Source organism: Canis lupus, chromosome 12 (genome assembly GCF_003254725.2).
Source record: "Canis lupus dingo isolate Sandy chromosome 12, ASM325472v2, whole genome shotgun sequence".
Taxonomy (NCBI): Eukaryota; Metazoa; Chordata; class Mammalia; order Carnivora; family Canidae; genus Canis; species Canis lupus.
The window spans coordinates 48509836-48517086 of record NC_064254.1 but is presented as its reverse complement, the minus strand read 5'-3'; the positions used below and the strand labels follow the sequence as shown (position 1 = coordinate 48517086).

At 40.5% G+C, this 7251-nt stretch overlaps 1 pseudogene; it reads left to right on the top strand.

Annotated features, from left to right (window-relative positions):
- Positions 1-337: 337 nt before the first annotated feature.
- LOC112658631 (phosphatidylethanolamine-binding protein 1-like) lies at positions 338-1073 on the top strand (annotated as a pseudogene).
- The last annotated feature ends 6178 nt before the right edge of the window (positions 1074-7251 follow it).

Below are 7251 nucleotides of genomic sequence, written 5' to 3'. Positions count from 1 at the left end.
CACTATTAGTGCTTTATTTTTTTTAATATTTATTTATTTATTTATTTATGATAGACCTAGAAAGAGAGAGAGGCAGAGACACAGGAGGAGGGAGAAGCAGGCTCCATGCCAGGAGCCTGACGTGGGACTCGATCCCGGGTCTCCAGGATCGCGCCCTCGGCCAAAGGCAGGCGCTAAACCACTGAGCCACCCAGGGATCCCCATAGTGTTTTATTTTAAGATATGAAAGTTGGCCTGCACTTCCCCAGGCGCTGGGCCCACGCCTTCTCTGGCCAGTTTGCTGACTGCTGGAAGTCGGTGCTGTGGGCCTGTGTCCTGTCTGCAGAAACTCTTCCCTCTGCTCAGGTCCGTGATGTCGGTGGACCTCGGCAAGTGGTCCAGGCCTTTGAGCCTGCAAGAAGTGGAGGAGCAGCCGCAGCATGCGCTGCATGTCAAACACACCGGGATGGAGGTCGACGAGCTGGGCAAAGTGCTGATGCCCGCCCAGGTTAAGAACTGGCCCACCAGTATTGCATGGGATGGTCTTGATCCAGGTAAACTCCACACCTTGGTCCTGACAGATCCAGATGCTCCCATCAGGAAGGACCCCAAATACAGGGAATGGCACCATTTTCTGGTGGTCAACATGAAGACCAACGACATTAGCAGTGGCACAGTCCTTTCCGATTATGTCGGCTCTGGGCCTCCCAAGGGCACAGGCCTTCATTGATACATCTGGCTGGTATACGAGCAGAGTGGGCCACTGAAGTGTGATGAGCCCATTCTCAGCAACCCATCTGGAGACCACCGTGGCAAATTCAAAGTGGCATCTTTTCGCAAAAGGTACGAGCTTGGGCCCCCGGTGGCTGGCACGTGTTACCAGGTGGAAGGGGATGACTATGTGCCCAAACTCTATGAGCAGCTGTCTGGGAAGTTGGGCAGTGCTGGGAGACAGTAGCTGTCCCAGAAGTCTCAAGCAGTGTTCTCAAGTTCAGTGATGCATGTAGATGCATCCACTTGCTGCCCAAGTGACAGGATTTTAAAGTGAAAATGAAGGCATAAAGACATGGGTGTGCAAGGAAGGCATAGGAAGGAAACAAAATAATACGAAGAAGGTTGATATTAGGCAGAAGTCATACTGAGAGGGGCACTAGGACCCTGCTGAGCAATTTAGAAAATCCTGTTTGTGCTGTGGGAACCCCAGAAGCTGATGAGTAGGCACAGCACCTGAAGGCAGGTGTACTTTGGAAGGGATAGAAAGAGGACTGACACTCAAAGCTGGAAGGCTGGAGCATCTGGGTGGCTCAGTAGGTTAAGCGTCTGCCTTCAGCTCAGGTCATGATCTCAGGGTCCTAGGATGGAGCCCTGCGTCTGGTAAGAGGGACACACAGAAGAGGAAGAGGCAACATGACCAGAGAGGCAGAGATTATGATATGGCAACAAGTCAAGGAATACTCGGAAACACCAGAAGCTAGAAGAGACAAGGAACTGATATTCTCTCCAAGAGCTTTCAAAGGGAGTGTGGTGACCCTACCTTTTGAGCTTCTAGCCTCCAGAACTGTGAGAAAATAAATTTCTGTTGTTTTAAGTCACTAAATTTATGGTAATTTGTTATAGCAGCAAAAGGAACCTAATACAATTGGTGATATTATATTACCTAAATGTCCTAAAATACCTAAGTATCTTAGGTATGGGGATTAGATGTTTGGTTTCAAGGAAAAGAGACCATGAAACGAACTCAAGCAAAATGGGATTTATTTATTTATTTTTTAGAAGGGATTTATTGTAACAATGTCAAGCTCATTCTTTCCATTGGAACACTAACCAAGCATAAGTGGAGACATGAGCTCTGGAACATCAACACATCTTAGTTAGTAATTCTTAGGGTGTGGCTTCTTTCCTGTCCCATGGCCAAGTCCACAATGGGAATCCGTCTTCTAAATTCCCAGAAAAGGCTCTGAGTGACCCAGCTTGTATTTGGTAACCACTCTTGGCCCATTCAATTGTGAGCGAAGCTTCAAGCAATTTGTAACTTGCCTGTTTGTGCTTTCAACTCAATAGGTCTCTACTATGGATTTTCTTTTAAGTCACAGGATATTAGTTTGCCTATCCTTGGAAGTTTGCATTCTTTTAAATTTTTATTTATTTATTCCTTTCCCTGTCCCTGAATTATTTTCTAAATTGTGGTAAAGTACACATAACATAAAATTTGTCATGTTAACCAAGTTAGAGTGTACAATTCAGTAATAGTATATTCACAATCTTGTGCAACCATTATCATTACCTAGTTCTGGAACATTTTTATCACTCTGAAAAAAAATCCTCATCCATAAGTAGTCACTCTCCATTTCCCCCCTTCCATAGCTTCTGGTAACCACTGAACTGCTTTCTGTATTTATTGATTTGCCTTTTCTGGACATTGCATTTAAATGTAATCACATAATATGTGGTTTTTCATGGCTGACTCCTTATACTAAGCATGTTTTCAAAGTTCATCTACATCATAGCGTGTATCAGTACTTCATTCCTTTTTGTGGCCAAATGCTATTCCATTGCATGGATATACCATATCTTGTTGGTCCATCCATTAATTGATGGACATTTGGATTATTTCCACCGTTTGGCTATTATGAATAGTGCTGCTGTGAACCTTAGTGCACAAGTTTTTGTTCTTTGGGGTATATACCTAGGAGTGGGATTGCTGAGTCACATGGTGATCAGATGTTTATTGTGGAGAACCGCCAGACTTTTCCAGAGTGAATGCACCATCCTACATTCCCACTGGTAATGTATGAGGCTTCCATTTTCTCTTCATCATCATCAAAACTTGTTTACTGGTTGTTTTTTGTTTGTTTGCTTTTGTGATTATAGCCATCCTAGTAGATATGAAGTGGTATCTCATGGTTTGTTTGTTTTTTAAGTTTATGTATTTATTTTTAGTAATTTCTACACCTATTGCTGGGGGCAAACTCATGACCCTGAGAACAAGAATCACATGCTCTTCCAACTGGTTCCAATGGTCAGGCATAATTTATATCTCTAAAGTCCACTCACCTTGATTACTTTGACACAACTGTCACCAGGTTCTCAAGTGTCAAAATTCCCATTTACTCAGCACATACAGTTTTTCTTTCCTCCAGACTTTTAAGATTCTGCTTACCCCAAATTTTTGAATAACATTGGCATTTCAGAAGAAGAATCACATGGAATCCCTTGATGACTTATACTTCTGGGTCACTGGCACCTGCTCCCAGTGATATGCATCCTAATTCAAAAGTGAGTATTTTGAATCCATTTACATTCCAGATGAGGAAAGTTAAGTAATTTGCCCAAAGTTTAGAGTTAAGCATGGAACTGAATGAGCAGAATGGGAGAAACTATTTGCTAATCAAATATCTGATAAGGGACTTGTATCCAGAATACGTGAAGAACTCTTAAAACTCAATAATAAAAATGGGCAAAGGATTTGCCTAGACATTTCTCCAAAGAAAATATGTAAGTGGCCCCAAAACACATGAAAAGATGCTCAACATCATTAATTATTAGTGAAATGCAAATAAAAAACCACAATGAGATACCACTTTACATCCACTAGGCTTGTTACAAAAAAAATAAAAAAAAGACAGACGTTGGTAAGGATATGGAGAAATTAAAACTCTCATACATTGCTGGTAGGATTGTCAAGTGGTTCCGCTGCTTTGGAAAACAGCTTGTTAATCTCTCAAAATGTTTACCATACTTATATACAACCCAGCAATTTCACTCTTAAGTATATACCCAAGAGAATTGAAGCAAAATACATGTTTATATTCACACACACACACACAAAGTTGTACATAAAATAGAAGCATTATTTATAATAGCCCAAAAGTGAAAATAACCCAAATGTTTGTCAATTAATGGATACACTAGAATTTGGTGGTCTGTCCATACAATGAAATAGTATTCAGCCATAAAAGAGAATGAAGTACCGATAAACACTGTAACATGGACAAACTTTGAAAACAAGCTCAGTGGAAGAAGCCAGCCACAAAAGATCTCATAGTATAATATTCCTTTTATATGAAATGTCCATAAAAGGCAAATACATAAGAGACAAAAAGTAGATTAGTAGTTGCCAAGAGCTGGGGAAGAGGGAATAGGGAGGAATGGCTAATGGCTATGGGGTTTCTTTTGGAAACAAAACGAAATTTTTGTTTTAATAAAAATATTATTTTAAAATTAGAGTGCTTGGGTGGCTCAGTTGGTTAATTGGCCATCTCTTGGTTTAGGCTCAGGGCATGATCTTAGGGTCCTGCAATCAAGCCCCATGTTGGTGTCTGTGCTCACCAAGGAGTCTGCTTGAGGATTCTCTCTCCCCCTCTCCTTCTGCTCTTCCTCCCTCTCACACTTTCTCTATCACTCTCTAAAATGAATAAATAAATATTTTTAAAAAGTCTTAAAATTGGATAGGAGTGATGGTTGTGCCATTTTATAAATATGCTAAAATCCATTGAATTGTAAACTTTGAAAGTGTTAATTTTATGGTAGGTGAATTTATCTTAATAAAGCTGTTAATATTAAACAAACAACAACAAAACCTCCAATCCTTGTTTATACTTCTTCATTGAGCTAATAGGTAAAGTGAGTTTCTGGAGAAACAGAAATCTTCTCTTTCTGTTTGGGAAACTTCTCTGTCTGGCCTATTACTTTATTCATCTTGTTATTTTAATGTCTGTCAAGTTTTCCACTGAAATACTATATATTCCTTTTCAGGCACTGCTGCCCTGATTTAGGTTAAAAAAAATCTGTGGAAACTTTCCCATTTTAAACAGATAAAAGCAGAGCTTCTTTGGTTGGAAATGATGTGGGGGACCTGGTAGTTAAATATATGCTTTCATGTATAGTCTGATTTTGTTACACAGTAGGTAGTAAAGCAAGTCTTTTAGCCAGGACTTTTTCTGAATAATGAAGAATAATATTAGACCATATACTAATAACTTTCTCTATCTAAAACCATTAGTGGGACTTTAAAAAAATAAACAGCTCCTGCTCTTTAGTAAAACAATAAATAAATATAGCATTTAACACTATAAAAGAGAAGATGTGTCCTTTAGAATGATCTAGGGAGCACTCTCATAAGATGGGTAGATATAGGTTGCTGTGCAGAACATCTAGAAAAAAATCATAAATATACATTTCCTTCTTTCAAAGAACTTATATCTTCTTGGGAAGATAAACTTTACATGAACAATTTAATGAAATGGCATAATGTATGAAAAGCACACACTTTTGGTACACATTATAACAAGACCACCAGAATTCCTTTACTTACCTTTCATTCACTAAAAACTTTATAAGTGCTTTCTACTACCAAACACTGTATGAGACTTGGGAATTACTGTGCTAAACAGGCCTGTCATGATCCTGGGCCACCTAAACAGCAAGGTAGAGCAGTAATGCAAAAGTCACAAGTTGGGATAGGAGCATAGCAGAGATGGCAAGTTTATTCGTTAGTGTTTAAAAAAAAAAATCCTTGGAAAGTTCCAGGTATGAAGTTTGGACTTGTCATCTATTTATGAAAATACTCTAAGGTGTGGCTCCTGCCTCTAGCTACAGCTGTATGGAGTCACTCATATCCACACATACATCCTTCCAGGTAGAGCTGGGCCGCTTGTGGTATCTGCGGCCTGCAAGGGCTAGTGCTGGATCGCTGTTGGCTGTGCCTTCCTTCTATAAAAGCAGATTTGCCAGTTACACAGGGAAGGTGGTGGTGATGGTGGGATTAGCCTATGAGGGTTTGTAATCAGAACGTGTTACCTGAAGCCTTCCCACCACGGTAGCAAGGCCACTCCACGGTGTTGAGAACTGACTAGGCTTAGAGCTGTCCCTGGTAGACTGCTCTCTTTCCATCAGATCCTCAACTAATGGGAATAGAGCTGGGGCCTCCAGCAAGGCCCAAGAAGATTCAGAGGTAGGATGTAACTGCATATACCAGCTCCTTCCACGCACACCCAGCAGGCTGAACGTCACTGTTTCCTTTTTTCAGCCCAGGCACCGAGACATATTTGCTCACGAATGTGCCTGCACTTTATAACCTTTTTTCTCGTGACTGAAAATGCATATGTTCTTTCCCTCATCCCCTTCCTGAGATTCTTATTACACTCCCTTCTACCCAAGACCAGCATACTCCCCAAAGAACTTACATCTTATCTAATTTTCCTGCTCAAGGCTGTCAGCTGTTTTATACATTATTAAAGAATTGTGCAATCCTAAGCAAAGAGGTCGGAGGGAGGGAGGGTGAGAAATAGGGATTCTGTTCTCATACCAGGGTCCAGATTCCCGGGAGGGCTGGGGGCTCTGTAACAGAGAAGATCATTATTATTGCTGCAGCGACTTTCACTTGAGGACAGCAGTTTTCAGAATGTGGTCAGAGAACCCCCAGAGCCCCAAAGATCCTCCCTTTTCCCGTTCTGTGTCTGTATGAAGCCAAATTCCAACTAAAACATCACAGCGGACTGAATGCAGAGGCAGATATGAGAATGCAGCTGCCTTCTATTAAGGAAGATGTAGGCAATTTGCCAAAAAGTAAATACCCCTCCTGTCAGTGACTTTTGTTTTGGAAAGATAGCTGGGTTTTTTTTCTTCTAATTTTTAATTTTTAAAAATCTTTTATTGTTTATTTATTTTTAAAGATTTTATTTATTTATTTTGTTTGAGAGAGAGTGAGCAAGCACAGGAGGGAGGAGCAGACGGAAAAGGAGAGAATCTCAAGCAGACTCCCTGCTTCACAGAGTCCAACAGAGCTCAATCTCACAACCCTAAGATCCTGACTTGAGCCCCAATCAAGAGTCGGTCACTCAATTGACTGAGCCACCTGGGCACCCCCACCCTTTCAAAAAAAATTTTAAGTAATCTTTACATCCCACGTGGAGCTCGAACTTACAACCTGGAGATCAAGAGTCACACACTCCACTCACTGAGCCAACCAGGTGCCCCAGATGGAAATGTTATTTATGCTAACATGTAATGTGTTTTTTTGTTAAGTTTTTAACGAAATAATATTTTTTAAATTTTGTTTCAATTTTCATATTGATTTAGTCCCTGTAAGAGAGCTTCTGAGAGCCCTTAATAATTTTTATTTTTATTTTTATTTTTTTTCTCTTTTCTTTTTTTTTTTTTTTAAAGATTTATTTATTTATTCATGATAGACATAGAGAGAGAGAAAGAGGCAGAGACACAGGAGGAGGGAGAAGCAGGCTCCATGCACCGGGAGCCCGACGTGGGATTCGA